Here is a 26,924-nt window from a genome sequence, read left to right on the forward strand (position 1 = left end):
TTCTAGTATTTAGTGTTCTCTTTATTTGTTGTTCAATTTCTTCGTGTTTGATGAGTAAATTCAACCATCAATCCATTTGGATTGATCTTATATTTGTTCGATTCATCTTAAACCTAGCTAAGGATAGGGAAGAGTGTCCATGGTCATATAAGGTGCTCCCATGCATCTATTAAAGGGATAATGTGAGACTCTTATCATTAATAATATATGTTCAATCAATCAACCCATTTATTCTTTAATAAAAACAAATAGTAAGATACAAAGATTTTCTATCAGTACTCCGGTGTTGCGCGCGCCTTGACTATCTCTCGGCACATGTTATCTCCATTCAATACAAGTACCAAGAAACTCTATCACGAGATTTGGGAATAATGCACTTAGTCTAATTTCATTTAATATTTGAACCAAGGACGTCACTCATTTGACTTCTAAATAATCCCACTATGGGCAGGCTAAATGAACTTTTGGCACGGAAGTGATTTTTATGATTCGATAATACTTTTTTTATATAGAATTATTTTTTTACTGTAAAAACACATGAAAAAATTGTAAATTCCACCATAACAAAACACCCTAAAAATTCCATTTTACTCACGTAATCTGTAAGATTCAAGCAAAACAAATGCAAATTCACATCAAATAAACAAGTTGCATGATCGCAAATAGAAACACCAGGAAAATAAAATAGATTAGTAAAAGAACGACTTTTCAAGCGAACCTTCGGTTGAAGATGAGGAAGGATGAGAATGGATCCTCATTTTGTACACAATTACTAGTGGAGATTTGCAGGAAAAAAAAACAATTGTGAAGAAAGAGAGAGTCTCAGTGTGGTGAGAGACAATGAGTAGGATTGTGGGAGAGGAGACCAATTTATATGTGCAGTTGACAAACTTAAATTATATAGGATTTGACACACTTAACTTATATTGGATTTTAGTAATCAACAGTTGACCAATTTTTAAGTTGAGAGTGCTTAAGCCTTAAGCAAGGACTTACCTTATATTTGATGTTTGTTTTAAGATTAAAAAAACAAATCTATTTACAAGTTTTGTGAATTAGATAACAAGACTATGATGCTATTGGCATATCAATAGGCTTTTAAAGTTATGACTAACATGCTGCACATTGATATGTTTTATGTTATGGTTGTATATATGATTTTTAAAAAAAGTTTTTAGGAATAAAATGGAAAACACTTGCAATATTGAAATGCACATGTTTGTCAGAATTGAAATATATAGTTAAACTAATCAATTAGAATAGCCACCATACATATTCTATAATTGGGAGGTTTTATAATTTGAAAGTTAGATTACGATTATACCCTTCCACAGTTAATTGACTATTATGATTGTCACGTACCGACTCCTCAAGTTATGGACACCTACTATAACCCACCAGCACGTAAGTCAACCCTAACTCAGAATGAAAATTAATAGTATAGTGGTAGAACATCAATAGAAATAAAATTATAGCAATTAAATAAGACAGAGGCGGAAGCAAACCAAAAACTTTATACATGAAGATAATTTCCTCCAAAAACCTAGAAGTTGTAGCGCTATCTAATATTGAAGTACCAATCACAAAAGTGGACCACAAAAAGTCATTTCAAAAGAAAAATACAGGATAACATAAATACATAAGGATACAGGCTGATCGAAGGTGCCAAGTGCTGACCCACATCTCTAATCTCAAAAGTTGCTGAAGATGACACAAAGAATCACCACAGATAGTTGTTACTAAAACCAGCATACAAAATAGATGTAGAGTGTAGCATGAGTACCAAAATAAAGGTACTCAGTAGGCATCAACGATCGAAAAAGCAAGAAACGTAAAGACAATAAAAAAAAGATACAATCTACACACAAATAGATGTCCAAACAGATATGAAAGAAAGCACACGAGTATACCGAAAGAAAATCTAAGTACATCTAAACTAAACAGAACTGAACCTCATAAGCCTAGAAGATACACTTGAGGACACAATTTGTAAGACCCTATATTCATAAAATCACCCCAATGCAGATTTCTAGAAGTTGCAAGGGCAACCCATGATAGCCACCCACGAACCATAGGGTAACCCACGGCCCGTGCTATAGGGATTGTTGTCTAACCCTTCCAAGGCTCAGCCCCAGAAAATTTATTTCATTGTCGAGCCACATACCATGGTCCATGGATCATCACCCCAAATTCAGCCCCATTCGTGAGTGACAGTTGACCAACATGGACTGTCATTTGACGATCCATCAGTCATGTTCATTAGTGACCCCGACAATAGTTAAGTCAGGGGTCTTTTGGTCTTTTCCTTATGTGTACAACCCCTCAACTACGTCGTTTAAGCTCTAAACTACTTAGTTTTGATAATTTTTAGCCTAGAAACATAACTAGAACTTTCCTAAGACAGATCATTCTTCACAACATAGAGAAATTATAGCATAACAGAAAAAAGATGTTAAGAACCCTAGTGCAAGAATGCAACAAGGTTTCATGAGTTCTAGTCCCGAAATTAAATTTTTTTTTATGGAATTTGTCACTTGGTATGTGAGATTTCACTATGGGTTCTTTTAACTCATTAGGTCCCTAGATTCCAGTCAGAATATATATTCCCTTAATATTATCCAGACTTAGGGTTTCCTAAATGTTAGGTTTATTAGGTTTTAGTTGTTCAAATGATCCGTATGATCCTAAATTCAATATCGTTTTTCCCTAGTTAATGCATAAACTCAGAACCCTAGCTATGTTGTTCTTTTAGTTCATGAATTACACATGCTAGGATATATATATATATATATATATATATATATATATATATATATATATATATATATGTATGTATGTATGTGTGTATGTATGTATATGACTTAAAAAGTAACTAAAACTTTATGATTCAAATGTTGTAATACTGGATAGCTCAAAATACTGACATGCAAACTAAAAATGTAATATTAATATACTGATAATAATGCATACAAAATTAGGCGTATATATTTTCAGTATATTAATATTACATTTTTAGTTTGCATGTCAATATTTTGAGCTATCCAGTATTACAACATTTCAGTCATAAGGTTTCAATTACTTTTTCAATCGGGAGAATCTTAATACAGTGTGGACTAGGGTTAGTGACCCTCAAGTCCCAGAACTACGTGCCTCGTAAGATAAGTCCCCTCTGTTGGGCATTACATTTTAGTGCTCACGACAACATGCCTCTAGCAGGGTATATTCTGTCCTCTCGATGGGGCGTATGCATCGGACTCCACATTTAGCTCATGTGGTTTAATGTCGTTTATTAGTAGCTCACTTACAGTTCAGTTAGACTTTATTGCATTGACCATGTTATGAGTATAGCTTAATTTTTAGTCTTAACATTGTATAAACTTGTTCATTATATTCAATTTAGCCATGTTCAGATTATATAATTTTTTTATCGCTTGTTTCAGTTATATGTTTTATTCAACTTTACTGTATCCTGTATGCTCAATACATTTCAAGTACTGACACATACTCTACGCTACATCTTTTCTTGATGTAGGTTCAGGCCCCCAACAGTTAGATCACGCATAGGTTAATTCTAGATCTTCAGTTCAGCAGCATCACTGGTGAGTTCTCATTCTTTGAGGACTAGTAACATGAATATCTTCTTTTTTTAGTTTTAGTTGAGTTTTCTAGATTTAGTTGGGCTTGTCCCAGCACTTCTAGTCAGTTATAGGTTATTTTCACACATAGATAGTTTTAGCTTAGTGTTAGAGCTTCATTTTTAATTTGTATTCAAACTGTCTGTTTTATTTTATTCAGATAATTTATGGATATGCCCCATCATTTTGGATTTTCATATGATTTAGCTACCATACAATATTTATTTGTTTAGTTTGATTTAGTATGCTTATGATTTTTCAGCAGAGTTAGCTTGAGGTTACTCATGATCCTAGGACCCGTGTTTTCATTCAAGCGTAGCCTCGAGGCCTGACAAATTTTGTATCAGAGCACTAAGTTTAAGAGTTCTAAGATGTTTAAAATGTCGCACTAAGTATAGTCATTTTCATGGGTATGAACTACACCACATCTAATGAGAAGGATACTACGAGGTGTTCTAGGAAGAACTTCAATTCTTTGCAACTTTAATTGTGCTTAAGGTATGACCTAATTCCTCACTTTGACTCATCAATTTTTGTTTCACATCATTGCTCCTTGTAGAGCATATGAAAGGAATGTGAATGCTAGAAATGCAAACACAGCTCCTCCAATACTAGATCATGAAGTTTTGAATACTGAATTTCAAAACCTTATCTAGTTGTTGGCTCAAAGTGTGACCAAATAGAACAATTATCAAGTTCCACTTCCGGCAAATGCTAATATTGGGTCAGCTGCAACTGGAGTTTGTGATTTTGTTAGGATGAATCCTCCTAAATTCTTAGGATTGCAAATTGATGAGGATCCCAAAAATTTCATTGATGAGGTGAAGAAGATCTTTGGAGTGATGCAGGTAATTAGGAATGATAGAGATGAGTTGGCATCTTACCAACTTAAGGATGTAGCTCATATCTGGTATACTTAGTGGAAAGAGAATAGGGGTGAAGATACAACTCGTATTACTTGGGGATGCTTTAGTGAGACTTTTCTGGACGGGTTCTTACCAAGAGAGTTGAGGGAGGAAAAAGCTTAGTAGTTTATGAATTTATGAGTTTGAGGCAGGGTTCTATGACGGTCCAAGAATATGGACTCAATTTCACCCAACTCTCCAAGTATGGTCCTCACATGCTTGCTGATTCCAAGGCTCAAATGAACAAGTTCATGTATGGGGTCTCTGATCTTGTGACAACACAATGTAGGAATGCCATGTTACTTGAAGATATGAACATCTTTAGCCTCATGACTTATGCTAAATAGGTTGAGGGTGATAAGCTTAGGGAACAATATAAGGAGAATAAGAAGGGTGGGACACGCACTTGTGATTGCTCTCAACAAAAATTAGTTGGCAGAAATTGCTTGCAGTTGCAGTAGAAGTCTTCAGCTCGAACATCTTCATCAGCCAGTGTTCAATCCTCTATGTTTCGAAATCATAAAATGGTAGGGGATCAGGCTCTAAGTTTGAGGGGAGTGTTTCATACATCAGAACCTACCCAACTTGTCTTAAATGTGGTAAGAACCATCCGGAAAAGTTCCTTGCAGGAAAGAAGAATGCTTTAGGTATGGTTAGTCTGGTCACAAGTTGAAACATTGTCCCTCTAAATAGGGTCAAAGAGGCAACAATAGTAGATCCCAGTCCACAACTTCAGCAGCACAAACATGAAGCCCGACTCAGCCGGGTAACTTATCTGGTACAAGTGGCGCTCAGTGCCAAAACAGGTTGTATGCTTTTCAGGATTGCCAGGATCAAGAACTCTCTAGATGTAGTCACTGGTATGTTACGAGTCTTTGACATAGATGTTTATGCTTTATTATATCCAGGGGATACTTTCATTTCCAACTTCTTATATAATAGAAAATTTTTCAGTGTTAGTCCAGATACTCTCTTAGGACCCTTCTCAATCTCTACTCCAGTCAGTGAAGAGTTATAACAAGACGGGTGTACAAAACTTGCCCTATCTAATCTCTAGAAAGTCACCTTAGCAGATCTTGTAGAGTTAGAAATAGTATACTTTGATGTTATTCTAGGCATGGATTGGTTAAATTCATGTTATGCCTAATCTATTGTACAATTAGGATTGTTCATTTTCAGTTTCCAAACGAACAAATCTCAGAATGAAAGGGTAGTAGATTAGTACCTATAGGTTGATTCATTGCTTACCTTAAGGCCACAAATATGATTTCTAAGGGGTATCTCTATATTATAGTTTGGGTTATCTATTCAATCTCTGTAACCCATCTCTTGAGTCGATTCTAGTAGTCAATGAGCTCCCAAAAGTGTTTACAAAAGATCTTTCCGGAGTTTCCCCAAAATAGAAAACGACTTTGGAATTTATGTTCTTCTAGATACCCTGCCTATTTTTATTCTTCCTTGCATAATGGATCCAGCTGAGCTTAAAGAGCCCGTTAAAAGAGGTAATGCTCTGAAATGTCTCTGAACATATAAACTCATTTAGAAATCAAAGTTTCTCTCTAATAAATGTAAACATATTATAAATGGCAATACTCAGTTCCGTTTTATTATTTCTCAAACATGAATGTAACTCTTCTCATTTCTCATATTTACTTTCTCAAGACTTAGCTCGAAAGTCTAGTTGATTACAAAAGAATTCTCCATTCGACTGAAAAGGCCTCTTTGAACTTTCATCTTAATTTTACTTCAACTTGAAATGCAAATTAAGACATGTGACTTTGACATGTAGGATATCTCAAGTATTAATGAAGACTTTAAGAGTTCATATTATGAAGATAATGTAGACACAATTTGATAGAACACATATGGAATGAAGGACGTAAAATAAAAGGACCTGGCGCGTTTAGTGGCGCTACGCGCTAGCCCAGCAACTACTCGACAATGTTTGGGGTAAACTGCTGGAGTTGTGCGCTAGGTCATGAATTACTGAACAGTAGTTCTATGTCTATGGTGTCTTGCCGCCCCACCTCTATACTCACATATGTGACGAATTTTTCTTTTCAATTTCTGGTGCTAACTCATCTATAATTAAACTATTTTGTAACGACTCGCAAAAGAATAGGTTAAACTAGAGTCTAACGTATGAACCTTATAAGTTTATGTATAATTAAAGATATAAAAAGGTCCAAAAGTTGGCTAAGTATAAGTTAATGGAGGGTTCAAGGCTAGTGGATCACTTCAAGGACCTTAAATGCTTCCTTAAACATTTTCTTAGATTTTTTGGCTAAGTCCATATGCAGAAAGTCGTTTTCGTATATATTATTTATAAGTTAAATTAGAAAGTGGGTATATTTTATATTATTTATAAATAACTATATACGAGATTTTATATTAAATTATCCTCAACATAAATCACTTTCACAAACACTTACTTCAAATCAAAAAGTTCATCATCCTCCAATTTTTCTCCCTCTAAACTCAAGGTAGAAGAAGAAGAAACCATGGACGCTTGGATTTGGGGATTTCAAAAGAGTTTCTTCGTCAATTTTCTTTAAGGTTTATTACTATAGGTATGGCGATCCTTCATTCTTGATCAATCTTTCTTTCAAGGAGTCCAAACAAAAAGGTTTTCAAAGTCTTTCAAAGATCAAAACCCTAATTTATAATCTAAGCATGGGTTCATTGATAAAACATTTTCATAGAAATCATATTGATAAAATTAAGGCTTGATTGATGATTATGAGTTGATTTACATTGAATTTCTTCAAGAACCCATGATTTCCTCTAAACTCGTAAATTGATTGGAAATTGGTTGATTATACATGTGTTATGAATAGTAGGTATTTACCTGAAGTTAGTTTATGGATTCATGTCATTAATAATGCATTATTATGGAGAATTATTGTTGTATTTGTTTATTAAGGAATGAGAACCTTCATTCATGAAAATTCTTTCTCCATGAAGCCCTCCAACTCTACTTTTTGAAATCGGGTAATTCTTCTAAAGCAAGAGTTTTAAAATCTAGCCATGGGTTCTTTCTAAAACGAATTTCTATGGGTTAATTTCTTTATTTTATGAATAATTTGATGTTTAATGGTGATTTTATGCTAGATTCCCCATGAACCCATGTGCTTCCCAATCACCCCAATTTTATGAAGTTGTGATGGATTTGTTTATGCTATATGAATGCTTAGAACTGTATCTATGTTAATTTAGTCAACTAGTATTGTTTTAATCATGCTTAAAGTAGTAATACTAAGTGTGATTGCACTATACGACCTATGACCCATTGTAACAACCCACAAGTGCACCCTAGAAGTTAGGGCAACCCTTTGGTCGGAACAAAGTGTGCTTGACCTCTCAGAGGTCTTACACAAGCCTCTTAGCTATCACTCATTACATAAAGTATGAAAAGTAGAGCGGAATTAAAACTTTTCACAAGAATATAATAATAAGAAACACCTTTTATAAAAAAATAAGGAATAAGTCTCGTCGTCACAAGACAATTTTAACTATACACCTTAAACATCTTAGGTACACGACCCTTTACATTGTAAGAAATACATAGATAGTCTAATACGAGTCTTAAAGAAGAATTAAAGAAACATAGACTATGCCCTCGAATAAAGGAGAACGTACTTAGTCTTGAGAGAGTCGATTCCCAAGCTTTCCTTCTAACCTTCAACTTGCCTCCAACCTATACTTATAGAGTATAGAAAAGTATGGGGTTAGTACAAACATTGTACTAAGTATGTCATCTGTGAAATCATGCAAAAAGGGACAATTTCGTTGAACTATACAAGTCATGCTATTTTGATAAAAACCTTCATAAACAACTCTTTCAAACATAATATACACCATCATTTAACAAATAACATAGAACTTCCATGTTTCTCACGTAAAGACATACTTATACTAAACCCACTTAGCACATAACTCTTATTGTCCCAAGTCATCCTAAGCCTCACTTAGGTAAGACATGAAGAGATCGCCCATAAAATCTCTTCACTACACATCCAAGTGATCCTTAAGACTACCAAGGAAAAACATACTTCATTTCATTTAGCAAGTCAGCATTCAATACTAAAGACACTAGAGAAACATACATTGATTTAAGACTTCACATAAGAACCATCCTCCAAGGAAACCCCCAATTTACACTTAGTGCAATGTGAAAGTAGATTTTTATACTACCACTTCCACTTACTGCTCCTTAGGGATAACCTTAGAATAGACACATCACATTAATCACATATTAGGCTTTTGTCATACAAGTCATAACATCAACATGCTTCCTTGACATTAAACATTGAGTCACATTACTTTCATTTACATCATATAAACCAATTCATACATTTCATATAAGGACACACCAAGACTCCCTTCAAATGTCTACATGTAGAATGGATAAGTAGCGTCCCATTCCACCACCTACCCTAAGTAGTACACCCTTAAGAATACTTAGTTCATTTGCATACATTTGTGAGGGCTAACTTTAACCGACATAGACCATCAGAGCAAGACATGGAATCCCGATACTACCCTTACCGGATGAGGGATCCCTACTTGCCTAAGGTAGGGTCATATTCTTTAGACTTTAAATGGATTCTCCAATAGCTACACCTACGCGGGCGCATAGTTAAGGATAAGGAGATTTCTACTAAGTAACTCATTTTCTACTAACAAGGAGCACCCATCTTAAGAGGTACATTGGATACAATGTCTCTACTCACAAAGTTTACCCACCCCTTCTTCAAATCCTCTCGGTACTAAGCATAACTCCCCCACGGAATCCTAAACATTCATTGACTATAGGTTAAGAGATAACTATTGAGCACCCCTTCTCAATTAACAAATGGTATCCAACCTCCAACCTATCTTTGGAAAGCTCATCGGGAATAGTGAGGTTTACACTAAACACTTTATCTCAACTCACCAAGAGTATCCCCCCTTTTTAATACTTAGGAATAGTAGGGGTGGTGAAGACACGTCATCTCTAATCGAGAATAGTGTCTACCCTACAATTCCCTATTTTCATTCATTGACTTCATTCATGCATTGAAGAGTGTGCGTGTCAGTATATGTGAGTAAACCTTTCACATAATAGTCATCATTCATAACATTGATTTTCTAGACATGCTCAAAACCCACATTCATCATAATTCAGACATTACATACTTCACACATCAAATAAATACTTCATTAAGACATAAACCCTTCAAGGTACTCATTTCAACCTCCTAAAACATATCATGCAAATGCATATCAAAATCGTCACTTCACTTCACAGATTATGCCTACAAAGGCTAATTTACAATACACATATATCTTTATTAACTTCAAGTAAACACCGCCACCAAAGGTGGACCATACCACTCTAGAGCATTTCATAATAAGGATTAAACAACATAGCCAACTTCCAATTCATCCAAACTTTCACCACTATCCACAATTTATCCAACAATTTATCTTAGAATAGCCCTTATGGAAGTAGCTAAAACTCAATAAAACCACCAAGAAACAATATATTTAACATTATTCTAATCATGCTCCTTAAACCCATTTAATAAGCTAATAATTGGTAACAAGAATAGACATTATTCCATTGGGGTTTTGACATTAAAATCATCATTTAAATATAAGAACAACTCATTTTAATCATCAAAACATTTTTATGCAAAGACCCATACTTAGAGTCAAGAAATAAAAAAGTTTTAAGTTGAAATCCTTTTTTAAATCTATTTTGAATGTCTCCTTGAATGAAAGAAGGTTCAAGGATGACTACCATACCTTAATATCAAGAAACCCACAAATTTGGTGAAGAAAACGTGAAGAACTTGGTCCTCTTCCTTGGAGCTTGAAGCTTCTTCAATGGAGGTCTTTGGAGAAATTTTATTTGATCTTTAGATTTGAAATGATAGGTGAAAAGAGGTTTAAAATGACCTAAATCAGTCAACAATGATCCCCAAAGCTCCCAAAAGACCCCTACACCATTTGGACCCTTTCAAAATTCAAATTTGACTTAAAAACAACGTAGCCAAATCAGGGACTGGGCTGTGTGCCGCGGAGAGACTTATGATTCTTGACTTTCAACATTTTGAGGTAGTGAGCTTCGTGCTACAGGCGCGTCACGAGGTGGGCTTCAAAATCTGCCGCTGCACGCTGCCTTGGTTAGCTCATTTGTCCAACGTTTTGGTCCTCCTTATGGTGGTCCCAAGGAGTCGTACTCAAACGTTTTGACACAGGGTACATCCCTCTAGGTACTAGGGTCATCCCCACTAGTTTTAGACACCAAACATGCACCAAAATGATGGACATACTAGGAAATCCCAAGGCATATTTTCCGAATGTCTTGGACGTTTGACCTCCAAACTTCACAAACTGATTTCCAATGCTAAAATACACTATTCTGAATCATTATTAACTCATGAATTACATGCAAAGCTCTAGTTTGATCTATTTCATTTTTAGGGTTGTTACACCCTTGAAGGGTAAATTGTAACCGTTGAATCTTGAAGTATGGCCTTGAAGGAAATGTATGAATATAGCCTATGTTCAAGATTTTTATATATATGAATTGTTTGATCCACTTATGGTAAAGGTGCTTATTTGTGGTGCATGTTGAATTGTATATAGTGCTTTTGTGGAAGGATTATATCCACATGACTTGCAATAATGATTGTATGAGTATACACATGTAATGAATAAATGAGCTAATTGAATTACGATTGGTTCCATGTCTTGTATAATGAATGTGGATGTGTTAAGTTGCATGGTCTATAAATCCTTGAATACAATATATGAAAATTATGCATGATTATGATAATATTTACATGCATATGAGCACTTTGAGAGGGAAGTGGTTATCATGATAATGTTGTTGTTATATCATATTAGGGACAATTAAACACACACACCATGCTTAAAAATGATTATGGTTTATCTATGGTGTCGATTAAAGTATAGTCCTCATATGCACCTTTACACATTATGAAATATGAAATTTACATGTCTATTATGATCCTATTGTGTTGATTGAAAGAGATTTCTCATGAAAACACTATGAATGTTGTGAAAGAATTTCTGACATGTATATTAGGATTTTAAAGGTGAAAGGTAGTTCTCTTATTATTGAATCAATAAACTATGTTATGAATTGTATTGAATGAAGGCTAAAGTATTCGTTCACACATGTAGATACAATCTAAATACTATTAATGTATAAGTTTGGGAAAAATGCTTAGCACCGAGAAGATATGGAAGTCTTTTACATATGGTCTCATGAGATGGAAACTCTCTCGCTAGTCAGGCTGGGTTTTTAGAAGCAATCTCTCTATCCCATAACTATGTGCCCGCATATGTATTAGCTAGTGGATCCATACTAAAGCTAAATATGTTAGTTCTACCTTAGGCAATTAGGAAAACTCTTTTTGGTGTGGGGTCATATGTCAACGGATTCTATATATCTCACATGGTCTATGTTGGTTAAGGTTATATTCCCTCTAATGAACAAGAATATGAATTATGAATATGAAAGTGAGTTATATGCTATTGTTCCTCAAAGGGTTACTTAGTATGAGTGGTAGTATGGGATGTCATTAATGCATGGCACAAGTGGACTTTGAGAGTAGTCATGGTATATTTCTCTTATGTTTATGTACTATGAATATGCATTATGTTTATGTACTATGAATATGTATTATGTTTATGCACTATGAATATGCATTATGTGATGTGCTATGAATATGAAGTATGTCTATTTTCTATGAATATGAAGTATGTTTATGAATTATGAATATGAACATGATTATGAATGTCAATTTACTATGTTTATGAACTATGGATGAGACTAATGTATGATATGTATTAGAATGGTAGTCCAAAGATGGTACTTAGTGTAAGCAGGGTTATGGTACCTTATCTACACATGACACAAGTGCAATCTAGGATTACTTATGTGGTTATGCTATTATGTCTCATAAGTACACTATTAAGGATGTTGACTTAATGCCTAATGAATTATGTTCTCTATATTAAGTTAATATTGAATGTTTATTCATGTAATTTATTTAATAGTGTATGTCTTGGTTTAAGTTGTATTACGAGTTACTTTCTTTTCTTGACATGGTGATAATAAATGTGCGTAGTCTAGGGTGATTTTATGGAATACTTAGAGTGAATAGTATTATGGGATGCTACTCATTCATTGTACAAATATGATTTAGAGTTGTCCTTAGATAATGGTCTTAATGTGTTTATGTGAAAAATGTTACCTTTATTATTCTTAGGAACATGTATTGTCCAAAGCTTGTGTGTTGAATATGTCCTAATGTGAAGATATAATTAGTATGTTGATTTGTTTGGAGATTATGCCTAATAAGCTCTTAATTATGAAGTTTAATCAAAATTACATATGCATGACTTTCAAACGATATATCCCTTTCTAAGCATGTTTTTGCATGGTATTATACTTAGTACTTAATTGTGCTAACCCATATTTCTTCTACTTTTTACTACAACTGTAGGTTTTGGCAAGAGATAAATTTCTCTAGATTCAAGAGCTTGGGAAGAGTTCCACATGACCAAGTATAAGTCCTCATTATTTGGGGACAAGTATATATAAGTTTCATGTATTTAATTTGTAATAGGTTATGTCTAGTTTAGTTTAAGTCTTTTGATTGTGAAGGGTCGTGACCCTATCTTTAGGTTCCATGTTTTGGTAAGATGGTCATGTGAGATGTAGGCTTCCACTATGATTTTAAATGTCGTGTTATTGAAGTAGGGTTTGAAAAGTTCTAATTCCTTTTCATTTCTCTTTATGATTGAATGCTATGGGGCTTGTATAAGACCTCTTTGAGGTCGATTATGCCACGTTACGACTAGGGGGTGCTCTCTGGTCGTGAAAAACATGGTGTGAGAGCATAAGGTTTTGGGAATGGTTTTTAGGGCTTATGTCTCACAAGCCACGTCTAGTAGAGTGTTGTTCATTGGTGTGAGTCGCAACACATCTATGAGCAAGATACTACAAGACGTTAGGAAGTTTCACTTTCTTCATTACTCTTGTCTCGTGTCATAGAGCTTAACTTTATAATATTTTTCTTTTATTCCTTGTCCGACGGTCTTCTATATGTGACTACTTGAGGGGCTAATGCTTCAAGGATCGAGGGAGAAAAAGGTAAGTGGAGATGCTTTTGTGGTAATGTGGCTAGCTAGGCAAGAAATTTTATGGTAGAATGAAATCTTTGGTTTGGATGAGTTGCTTTATGGTTATGTGTTATGTTTGTAGAAGGTCATGATGAAGTTTTAAGGTTTGTTGAAAAGATTTGAGGAATAGTTGTGTTAAGTGATGCCTAGAGATTGTGTGAATAAACTCCTTTAATGGAGAGTATAAATTTAAATTACCTTTGGATAGAATCATCTTGAGTGATGAGTGTAAAGATTTAAGTGATGACTTGTTTTAACCTTAGAATTAAAGGAAGTGATGTTCCAAAGAGTTTGTGTAGGTGTAACACCCCGTATCTGAAACTGACCAAAAATTAGCTTTTTAGGAAATTTGTAGGTACAATCGAAGGTTTCCATCGACGAACCATAGCCTAAGCCAGGGTCCGTTCTACATATCCATCGATTGAGCCCTCAAAATCTCAGTCGAGAAAAATTTAACTAAGTGTCAAATGATGGACGGACCTACGGTCCATAGGTCAGACTACGGTTCATAGTCTTTTTCCGTCAAATTGACACCCTATTCACCTACTCTCTGATATGAACCACGATTGACCATCACAGACCGTCGTTCGATCTACGTTCCGTAGGAATATCCATAGGTGGAAATTAACAGAGAATTAGGGGGAAATAAAGTTGGGTAAACTTCAATTGATCATAACTCTTAGACCAAAATGAATTAGGTGTCCCATGACATACCCACAGATAGATAATTGAATTAGATTTCCATAGCCACCAATCTTGATAAACTTAGACCTCCGAGTAAAAATTTATGCCCATTTTAGTAAAGGCGTGTCGAACAAGATCAACCTACGGACCTAAACGACGGACCATCGATTAAACGACTGTCCGTTAGTCCAGGTCGTTGTTCGATCCTACAACAATTAACTCAGGGGTCTTTTTGTATTTTCCCACTTTGTTTAAACCGTAAGATACGTCGTTTTGACCCTAAATCATTAGATTTTAGTTAGTTTAAGCTTAGAAACATAAAAAAAACTTATCAAAGTCAAATCATTAAATCAAAACATAGAAAATTAGAAGCAAGAAAGAGAAAAAGGTCAAGAACCCTAGTTCAAGAAAGCAGCAAGTTTCCAGCAGTTGCAGCCCCGAAATCTAAGTATTTCTCCGTGAATTTCATCACCAGGGATGTGAGATTTCATTAGTGGGTTCCTTTCACCCATTATATCCCTAGTTTTTAGTCAGTTCTTGATTTTTTTAATCATGATTAACCTAGGGTTTCAACAATTACAACATATCATCATAAATTAGTTAAATATATGTTCCAAATCAGATTCCATATTATTATTCAGTTCATCTCATGAAATTTAGGACCCTAGACATGTATTCCTTTAATTCTTGAATTACACAAGCTATGTCAGATATTTCAGTTATTCAATTATACATGCCTCAGTTATTAATGCATCATTATCAGATTAAATGTTGCATTCTCAGTTTGCATGTTCAGTTTTACGCTATTCAGTATTTATAGAAATTCAGACATAATCAAGTAACTACATGAATCAATTGGTCAATACATTCAGTTATCTCAGCATTCAGTATATCATGTTTAGATTGCTATACTTGCTTTCGTTCTGGTTTCAGTTATGTTTTATTTCAGTTTTACTCTATCCTACATGCTCAGTTCCTTCAAGTACTGATACATATGTGCGCTACATCTTTTCTTGATGTAGGTTCAGGTTCTCAGCATCCAGATCACGCATAGATCGATTCCCGATCGCCAGTTCAGCAGATTCAGTGGTAAGTTCTCATTCTCCGAGGACAATAATCATGATTTTAATGTCATTCTTTTAGTTATTTAGTTTCAATTTCGCTAGACTTAGCTGGGGCTTGTCCCAGTATTTCTATTCCGGTTTAGAGGCTATTTTTAGACGAAGTTAGTTTCAGCTTAGTATTGAGTTAATATTTCCTTTGTATTAAACTCATTAGTTTTTATATATCTCATATTTAGCATATGGGTATTTCCCCATCTTTTCATTTTAAGAATGATTTAGCTTCTGCAACATTTATGTTCTTTAGTATGTTCATGATCATGCCAGCACGGTTAGCTTGGGATCACTTGTGGTCCTAGATTTCATGTTCGCATCTCAGGGGTAGCTCGGGGTGTGACAAAACTTGGTATGAACGAACTAGGTGAAAATGTCCTAGGATGTCTCAAAAGTTGCACTAATTAGAGTCCTTTTCATGGTTGTGAAGTGCACAACATCTAATGAGAGGGAGGCTACAAAGTATTTTAGGAAAACATCACTTTCTTGTTATTCTTATAGTCCGTAAGGTATGATCTTATTCCATTCTAACTTGACGTTCTACATTTCAGATCATGCCTTTTCGTAGAGCTAACGCTAGGAATGGGAATGCCAGGAATGTAAATGCAGCTTCTCCAGTCCCAAATCAAGAAGTCTCGAATGTTCAGTTCAGGAATACCATATAGATGTTGGTTTAGAGTATGACTAACCAAAAAAATTGGGTTCATGCTAATATAAATGAAAATGGTGCATAAGTAAAAGCAAGGGTCCGTGACTTTGTTAGTATGAATCCACTGCTTTCTTAGGATCACAAACTAATGAGGATCCTCAGAATTTCTTGGATGAGATCAAGAAGATTTTTAAGGTAATGCAAGTCATTGAGAATGATGGGGTTGAGTTAGCATCGTACAAGTTGAAGGATGTTGCTCATATCTGGTACACTTACTAGAAGCAAAATAGGGGTACAGATGCAACTCCTATTGCTTGGGATTGCTTTAGTGAGACCTTTCTGGACAGGTTTTTCCCAATAGAGTTGAGAGAAGCAAAAGCCCAAGAATTCATAAACTTAAGGCAGGGAAACATGACGGTCCAACAGTATGGGCTGAAGTTTAACAAAATCTCCAGTTATGCTCCTCACATGGTTGCCGACCCCATGGCTCAAATGAACAATTTCTTGTATGGAGTGTCGGATTTGGTGAAAATCAAGTGCACAAATGCTATGTTAGTGGGATATATGAACATCTCTAGGCTTATGACTCATGCTCAGCAGGTTGAGGGTGATAAGCTTAGAGAACAAACTAAGGAGAATAAGAAGGCTAGGACTGGGAACAATGACTATTTTCAGCAGTAATCGGGTGGTGGAAATCGCTCCCAGAGTCAGCAAAATTTTCAGCTCCAGCCCCTTCGTCAACTAGTGTTCCATCCTCCAAGAACAGGTATGACCAGAAGGGTAGAGCGCCAGACTCTAAGTCTCAGGGAAGTGTTTCAGGCACCAAATCTTACCCCACTTGCACTAAGTGTGGTAAGAACCATCTAGGCGAGTGTCTCACATGAAAAGAAGGATGCTTTGGGTGGGGCCAGTCTGGTCATAGGTTGAGGGATTTTTCTTCTAGACAAGGTCAAGGAGGTGGAAATGGTAGAGCGTAGTATACAACTTCATCATCACCAGCAAGACGTCAGAATCAATAGGGTAACTTATCTGGTACAAGTGGAAGTTAGTGCAAGAACAAGTTGTATGCTCCTCAGGCTCACTAGGATCAAAAAGGTTCTCCTTATGTAGTCATTGGTACGTAACGAGTCTTTGACCTTGGTGTTTATGCATTGTTAGATCCATAAACACTCTTCGAACCTTTCAAAGTCTCTACTCTAGTCGGTGACCCAATTATCGCTAGACGGGTATACAGAAATGCCCTGTGATAGTATCTCAGAAAGTCACTTCAATAGATCCTGTAGAATTAGAAACGGTAGACTTCAATGTCATTCTAGGCATGCATTTATTACATTCTTGTTATGGATCAGTCAAGTGTATAACTAGGATTGTTCGTTTTCAGTTTCCAGATGAACCAATATTAAAATGGAAGGGTAGTAGCTTACCGCCTATGGTTCGATTCATTTCTTACCTTAAGGCCACGATGATGTTATCTAAGGCTTATCTCTATCATCTAGTTCAGGTTAAGGATTTAATCTATGAAACCCCAACTTTTGAGTCAGTTCTAGTAGTCTGTGAGTTTCCAGAAGTATTTCCAAAAGATCTTTTCGAAATCCCTCCCGAAAGGCAAATCGACTTTGGAATTGATTTCTTTCTAAATACCCAGCCTATTTGTGTTCCTCCTTACAGAATGGCTCCAGCAAATCTTAAGGATTTGAAAGAGAAATTAAAAGACCTTTTAGATAAGGGCTTCATCAGATCTAGTATTTCACCATGGGGTGCACCAATGTTGTTCGTAAAGAAGAAAGATGGTTCTCTCAGAATGTGCATTGATTATATATAGTTGAACAAAGTCACAATAAAGAATAAGTATCCCATCCCCAGGATTAATGACTTTTTTTGACCAAATGAGGGTGCTAGCCATTTCTCAAAGAAAGACCTCAGATCGGGTTATCATCAACTTAAATTCAGATATTGTGACATTTCGAAAACAACCTTCAGAACTCGGTATGGTCATTATGTATTTATATTTACGTCGTTTGGACTAACCAATGCTCCTACAACTTTCATGGATTTAATGAATATAGTGTTCAAACAGTACTTGGACTTGTTTGTTATCATCTTAATTGATGATATCATCATTTACTCTAGGAATGAGGAAGAACATCCGAGTCATTTGAGAATTGTTCTACAGAATCTCAAGGATCGCCAGTTATTCTCTAAGCTTAGCAAATGTGAGTTCTGGATGCAATCCGTTGCTTTCCTTGGTCACATCGTGTCAAGCGAAGGGATACGAGTGGATTCACAAAAGATATAAGCAGTGAAACAATGGCCCAGACCTACCTCTGCTACAGATATTAGAAGTTTCTTAGGTCTAGCGGGTTATTACAGAAGGTTCGTGGAAGGATTTTCATCCATAGGCTCCTCATTGACTAGGTTGACTCAAAAGATTGTCAAGTTCCAATGGTCAGATAATTGTGAGAAAAGCTTGGCAGAATTGAAAACTAGATTCAGTACAACTTTTGTCTTGACTCTACAAGAGGGTTCAGATGTGTATGTGATATATTGTGATGCATCCAGAGTTTTTCTAGGTTGTGTGTTGATGCAGCGAGATAAGGTTATAGCGTATGCCTCTAGACATCTTAATGTTCATGAGAAGACTATCCAACTCATGACCTTGAGCTTGCAGTAGTGGTGTTTGCACTGAAGATCTGGAGACACTACTTGTATAGTGTTCACGTACATATGTTCACTACTCATAAGAGCCTTCAGTATGTGTTCACCGAGAAAGAGTTGAATCTTCTCTAGAGGAGATGGCTTGTGTTCCTTAAAGATTATGATATGAGTGTGCATTATCATCTTGGTAAGGCGAATATAGTAGATGCTTTTAGCAGATTATCTATGGGTAGTGTAGTGCATGTTGAAGAAGAAAGGAACAAACTAGTGAAGGATGTACACAGGCTTGCTTGATTAGGAGTTCACCTTATGAGCATATCCGACAGTGGTGTGACAATTAAAAATGGGGCATAATGTTCTTTGGTAGTCGAGGTTAAGGAAAAGTAAGACAGTGATCCAATCTTGCTTGAACTTAAGTGTACAATCCACAATCAGAGAGTGGAGGTTTTCTCTAAGGGGGAGGTGGTGTACTTCTCTACCATGGTAGATTGTGTGTTCCTAATATGGGTGAGGTGAGAAAGAATATCCTTGCATAAGCCCATAATTCCAGATATTCTATTCACCCAGGTGCCACTAAGATGTACTGTGATTTGCGGGAAGTCTATTGGTAAATGAAATAAAGAGGGATATAGAAGATTTTGTATATAGGTGCTCCAATTGCCAGAAAGTCAAGATAGAACATCAGAAACCATGAGGTATGAATCAAGAGATTGATGTTCCTACTTGGAAGTGGGGTGTAATCAATATGGATTTCATCACAGGTTTACCTCGTACTCGCAGACAGCATGACTCCATTTGGGTTAGTTGATAGGATGACTAAGTCTTCTCGCTTTTTGGCGGTCAAGACTACAGATTCAATAGAGGACTATGTCAAGCTTTACATTAATGAAATCGTGAGATTGCATGGGGTTCCTTTGTCTATCATCTCGTATAGAGGTCCTCAATTTACCTCTCATTTTCGGAAGTCTTTTCAGAAGGGTCTAGGTACTCAAGTTAACCTTAGCACAACATTTAATGATTTACGGATGGACAGACAGAGCGTACCATTTAGACCTGGAGGATATGTTGAGAGCTTGTCTCATCTATTTCAAAGGTTGTTAGGATGAGCACCTTCCTCTTATTGAGTTCGCCTATAACAATATCTACTATTACAACATTCAGATGGCCCCTTATGAGAAACTGTATAGGTGTAGATGTAGATCTCCTGTTGGTTGGTTTGAAGTAGGTGAAGCAACTTTAATAGGGTCAGATTCAGTCCTTTATGATATGAAGAAAGTGCCACTCATTAGAGAGAGACTTAAGACAGCCCAGAGTCGTGAGAAATCTTATGCAGATATAAGGAGAAGGAAACTAGAGTTCCAAGTTGATAATTGGGTTTTCCTGAAAGTCTCACCTATGAAAGGGGTGATGAGATTTGGCGAGAAAGGGAAGATCAGTCCTAGATATTTAGGCCCTTACAAGATCTTGAAAAGGATTGACAAGGTGACATATGAGATAGAGTTGCCAGCAGAATTAGCAATAGTGCATCCGGTCTTTCACATCTCACTCTTGAAGAAGTGTGTGGGTGATCCAGCCTTTGTAGTGCTATTAGAGAGTGTAGCGGTGAAGGATAGCCTTTCTTATGAGAATATACCAGTTTAAATTCTTGAACGTTAGGCTAGAAGGTTGAGAAATAAAGAAGTCGCTTCAGTAAAGGTTTTGTGGAGGAGTCAGTCCATAGAGGGAGGTACTTGGGAAGCATAAGCAGCCATGAAAGCCAAGTATCCTCACCTCTTTCCTTCCGATTCCACTCCACCTTTAGGTAATAGTTCCTCTTCAGTTTTCCAGCCGTTCATGCGTGAATTAAGTCTTACAATCATGTTCTATTAGTTTGTACTTATATTTTCAGCGTATTTGCATGTTATCATAACTCCATTCAATCAGAAAGTTAGTTCTCAGTGTTTAGTCGTAGGGTTTGTAGGACTCTCCCTCTATTTCACCTAATTAAGTATTCATTCGAGAATGAATGTTCCCAAGGGGGAGATAATGTAACACCCCATATCTGTAAGAGACCAAAAATCAGCTTTTAAGAGAATCTGCAAGTGCAATTGACGGTTTCCATCGACGGTCTGTAGCCTGACTGTACATCCGTCGATTGAGTCATAAACTCCCAAAATCTCAGCCCAGAAAAATTTGACTAAGTGTCAAAGGACAGACGGACCTACGGGCATAGTCTGTGTTCGTCGATCGACACCTCATTCACCCACTCTCTAATATGAACCACGGTTGACCAGCACGGACCGTCGTTCGATCTATGGTCCGTAGGTCTAACCGTAGGTGGAAAATAACAGACAATTAGAGGGGAAATGCAGTTGGGTCAACTTCAATTGATCATAACTCTTAGCGCAAAATGAATTAGGTGTCCCATTACCGAAAGATAGATAATTGAGTTAGCTTTTCATATCCACCAACCTTGCTAAAATCATACTTCCAAGTAAAATGTCATGTTCATTTTAGTAAAGGTCTGTCGAATAGACCGAACCTAAGGACCCAAATGACGGACCGTCACTCCAGGACATCGTTTGTCCTGACATCAATTAACTCAGGGGTCTTTTGGTCTTTTCCCACTTTATTTAAACCCTAAGATACGTCATCTTGAACCTAAATCATCAAATTTTAGTCAGTTTAAGCCTAGAAACATAACTAAAACTTACCTAAGTGAAATCATTAAATCAAAACTTAGAAAATTAGAAGCAAGAAAGCAGAAAAAGGTCAAGAACCCTAGTTCAAGAAAGCAGCAAGTTTCTAGCAATTCCAGCCGCGAAATCTAAGTGTTTCTCCATGAATTTATCACCAGATATGTGGGATTTCACTAGTAGGTCCTTTCACCCATTAGATCTATAGTTTTCAGTCTGTTCTTGACTCTTGTATCCTAAGTAAACCAAGGGTTTCTAGAATTACAATAGATCATCATAAATTAGTTAAATGTATGTTCCAAATCAGATTTCCATGTTATAATTCAGTTTATCGCATGAATTTTAGAACCCTAGCTATGTATTTCTTTAGTTCTTGAACTACACATGCTAGGTCAGATATTTCAATTATTGAGTTATGCATGCTTCAGTTATAAATGTATCATTATCAGATTAAATGTTGCATTCTCAGTTTGCATGTTTATTTTTTAGCTATCCACTATATACAGATATTCAGACATAATCAGTTAACTTCATAAATCAATGGGAGTAGTATAATGCCGAATTGGACTAGGGTTTAGCGCACCCAATTAGTCCCTGAACTATTTAGCAAGTATGTTGCAAGTCCTCTCTGTGGGCAATCAGTTTAATGATCACGCCAGCATGCCTTTATACCTTTCGCAGGGCATATTGGATCCTCTCTATGGGGCGTATACATCGAACTCTACATTTATCTCATGTGGTTTCATTATCCGTTATTAGTAGCTCCTATAGTTCACTCAGAATGTATTACACTGACCATTTATCAGTATATTCATCATTCAGTTTTAGCATGTTATAAATTGGTCATTGAACTCAGTTATCTCAGCAATCATTATATCATGTTTAGATTACTATACTTGCTTTCATGCTTGTTCAGTTATTTTTTATTTCAGTTTTACTTTATCCTACATTCCAGTACCTTCAAGTACTGACCGATACATGTGATACATCTTCTCGTGATGTAAGTTCAGGTTCTCAGCATCCATATCACGCATATATCGATTCCCGATCACCTGTTCAGCAGATTCATTGGTGAGTCCTCATTCTCCGAGGACAATTGTCACGAGTTGATTTCAGTCGTTTAGTCATTTAGTTTCATTTTTTGCTAGACTTAGCTGGGGCTTGTCCCAGTATTTCTAGTCCAGTTTAGAGGCTATTTTCGGACACAGTTTTAGCTTAGTATTGAGTTAATATTTCCTTTGTATTAAACTCATCAATTTTCATATATCTCAGATTTAGCATATGGGAATTTCCCTATATTTTTATTTTAAGTATGATTTAGCTTCTGCAACAGTTTATGTTCTTTAGTATGCTCAGGATCGTGCCAACAGGGTTATCATAGGATCACTTGTGGTCCTATGTTCCGTGTCTGCATCTTGGGGGTAGCTTGGGGCGTGATAGTAGGCTTAACCTAAGTGTGGAATAATGTGCTTAGATGGTATCATTGAATTTCCTTGATGTTATAAATTAGGCTTGCTTGATAATCTCACGTTAATAGGTGTAGTGATTTCATGAGTCTAGTCCATATTTGGTATGCATGTGAGACCTTGAGTGGTATTGGTAAGGTTGTTTCTGAGCAAGAGTTCTTATATGATAACCTCTCTAATTTTGAAGTACCAATTGGGATCGTAGACAGCTAAATCACGAAATAGAAGAATAAAAAAAGTGCTTCCATAAGAATGTAGATGATTGGTATTTAGTAAAGGGTTTTAGTTAAAGATGCTTAATTGGGAGGCAAAGGGACAATTAAATGTACCAATATCATTATGTTCCCTTACATTCCTCCTCTAACTCAAAGATAAAAAGTTTAGTTTGACTCATTTTATGATAACGAGTCTTGGTTGATATATGTCCTAGAGTTTCTTTGTCCCTTAGATTTACCCTTGATAACTTTTGTAGGGTTTGGAAGCATGATCATTAGACCTCGATTGTGTTTAGGTTGTAATAAGTCTTGATAATTCTTTGGGTTTTTTGAAAGGAGTAGTATTTGAGGTTTTAGTAAAGAAGTTTACTCCCAAATGGGAGATCATGTGCTTATATATCAACTTTTATTTAAGAAAATTCCGATATCCTCATCCCTTTCTTCTATTCCTATTAAACCTTGAAACTAAGAGTATCCTTTTGGACATGTTCCATGTCTAGGAGTTATGAGTAATTTAGATATTTCCATTATCTCCTTATAATATGCATGCTTTTGAAGATTCTTATTTTTCTTAAAGTTATTTATTCATGATTTACATATTCCTCATGTTGATATGTATCTAGTATAAGTTAACTATGTGCTTCATGAGTTCAAATGTTGAGCATGCTTATATAGTATTTTGTGAATAGTTGTGTAATTTTATTTATGATGAGAAGATGAGCATGATGTGAGTTGGAGAAGATAGTCCTTCCAATGAAATATGAAATGAGAAATGTTGATGTTTTGATGAATAATGAGTTTGTAGATGTAGTTCCTACATTTTTTTGTTCCATTGAGCTTATTGATATGGGGTTGATGTTTCCTCCTAGTTTTGTACATGTTTGTAATGTTGAATGCATTATAGGCTTCCATTCTTGAGCCATTCCCTGAATGTGTTTAAAATGTCATCGAGGACGAATGATTTTTAGTAAGTGGTGGGTAATGTAACGACTCGCAAAATAATAGGTTGAACTAGAGACTAACATATGAACCTTACAAGTTTATGTATAAATTAGAGATGTAAAGAGGTCAAAAAATTTGGCTAAGTATAAGTTTAAAGGAGGGTTCAAGTCTAGTGAACCACTTCAAGGACCTAAGATACTTTCTTAAACATTTTCTTAAATTGTTTTGGCAAAGTCCATATGTGGAAGGACGTTTTGTAAATATTATTTAAGTTTAATTGGAAAGTGGGTATGTTCAATATTATTTTTAAATAACTATACAATGGATTTTATATAAAACTATCCCTCAAATAAACAATTTCACAAATACCCACTTCAAATCAGAAAGTTTATCTTCCTCCAATATTTCTCTCTCTAAACTCAAGGAAGAAAAAGAAGCCATGGACGCTTGGATTTGGGGATTTCAAAAGAGTTTCTTTATCAATTTTCTTCAAGGTTTCTTACCATAGGTATGTTTATCCTTCATCCTTGATCAATCTTTCTTTCAAGGAGTCCAATTAATAAGGTTTTCAAAGTATTTTAATGATCAAAACCCTATTATCTAATCTAAGCATGTGTTCATTGATAAAACATTTTCAAAGCAATCATATTGATAAAATTAAGGTTTGATTGATGATTATGAGTTGATTTTACATTGAATTTCTTCAAGAACCAATGACTTCCTCTGAACTCCTAAATTGGTTGGAAATTGGTTGATTATGGATGTGTAATGAATAGTAGGTGTTTATATGAAGTTAGTTTATGGATTCATGTCATTAATTATGTTTTATTATAGATAATTATTGTTGTATTGGTGTATTAAGGACTTAAAGTATGGGAACCTTCGTTCATGCAATTTCTTTCTCCATGAAACCCTCCAAGTCAAATTTCGAAATTGGGTAATTCTTCAAAAGCAAGAGTTTTAGAATTAACCATGGGTCCTTCCTAAAATGAATTTCTATGAGTTAATTTCTTTATATTATGAATGATTTGATGTTTAATGGTTATTTTTATGATAGATTCCCCATGAACTTTTGTGCTTCCCCATGACCCTAATATTATGAAATTGTAATGGATTTGTTGATGCAATATGAATGCTTAGAATTGTATCTATGTCAATTTAGTCAATTAGTATTGTTTTATTCATTCTTAATGTAGTAATACTAAGTGTGATTGCACGATATGAATTATGAACCTTGAAGGGTAAATTGGAAGTGTTCAATCTTAAAGTATGGTCTTGAAGGCAATGTATGAATATATCTATGTTTAAGATTCATATATATATGAATTGTATGATCCACTTTTGGTAAAGGGCTAACTTGTAGTGCATGTTGAATTGCATATAGTGCTTTTGTGGAAGGATTATACCCACATGACTTGAAATATGATTTTATGAGTATACACATGCAATGAATGAATGAACTAATTGAATTACGATTAGGTCCGTGTATAGTATAATGAATGTGAATGTGTTGAGTTGCATGATTTATAAATCCTTGAATACAATTTATGAAGAGTATGCATGATTATGATAGTATATGCATCATTATGAACACTTTGAGAGGGAAGTGTCTATGATGATAATGTTGTTGTTTTTCCATAGAAGGATAATGAAGCACACACTCCATGCATAAATTTGATTATGGTATATCTATGGTATCGATTGAACGTATAGTTCTCATATTCACCTTTACACATTATAAAATATGAAATTTACATGTCTATGATGTAACAATTGTGTTGATTGAAAGAGAGTTCTCATGAAAACACTATCAATGTATGTAAAAGCATATTACATATGTATATTAAGATTCTAAAGAAGAAAGGCAGTTCTCATCTTATTGAATGAATGATCTATGTTATGAATTGTATTGAATGAACGCTAAAGTATTCCTTCACACATGTAGATACAATCTAAATACTACTAATGTATCAGTTTGGGAATAATGCTTAGCACCGAGTGGATATGGAAAATGAGGTAGAGGCTCTCCCGATAGTTAGGTCGGGTCTTCTACATATGATCTCTTGAGATGGAAACTCTCCCGCTAGTCAGGCCGGGTTTTTAGAAGCAATCACATTATCCCATAACTATGTGTCCTAATAGATATTAGCTGGTGGATCCACACTAAAGCTAAATATGTTAGTTCTACCTTAGGCAAGTAGGACACATTTTTCGGTGTCGGGTCATATGACACTGGATTCCATGTAGCTAACATGGTCTATGTCGGTTAAGACTATATCCCTTCTAATGAACAAGAATATAAATTATGAATACGAAAGACATTTATATGCTATGGTTACTCAAAGGGATTACTTAGTATAAGTGGTAGTATGGGATGTCATTAATGCATGACATGAGTGGACTTTGAGAGTACTCATGGTGAGTTCCTCTTATGTTTATGTACTATGAATATGTGTTATGTTTATGTACTATGAATATGCATTACGATATGTACTATGGATACGTATGTTCTGCACTTTGAATATGCATTATGCTATGTGCTATGAATATGAAGTATGACACTTGCAATGAATATGAAGTATGTTTATGAATTATGAATATGAACATGACTATGAATGTCTCTTTACTATGTGTATGAACTATGGAGGAGACTAATCTGTGATAGGTATTTGCATGGTAGTCCAAAGATGGTACTTAGTGTAGGTAGGGTTATGGGACCTTATCTACATATGGCACAAGTGCAATCTAGGATTACTTATGTGGTTATGCTATTATGTAT

General features: G+C 35.4%; 1 protein-coding gene across 2 annotated transcripts in view; it reads right to left on the minus strand.

The window, feature by feature from the left end:
• Positions 1-26,924, minus strand: part of LOC107018510 (ATP-dependent helicase rhp16-like) — a 39,228-nt gene that overhangs the window by 5,940 nt on the left and 6,364 nt on the right. Inside the window, exons 1-2 of one of the 2 annotated variants that reach the window (XM_015219009.2) lie at positions 10,331-15,444; positions 8,180-8,237 (exon numbers count right to left, since the gene is read on the minus strand). The gene's annotated coding sequence lies outside the window, so the exon portion shown is untranslated. Of the gene's footprint in view, positions 1-8,179; positions 8,238-10,330; positions 15,445-26,924 lie in introns of those variants that run through there. The other variant, XM_027917313.1, reaches the window with a different exon arrangement.

The sequence above is a fragment of the Solanum pennellii genome, chromosome 5, assembly GCF_001406875.1.
Source record: "Solanum pennellii chromosome 5, SPENNV200".
NCBI classification, from domain to species: domain Eukaryota; kingdom Viridiplantae; phylum Streptophyta; class Magnoliopsida; order Solanales; family Solanaceae; genus Solanum; species Solanum pennellii.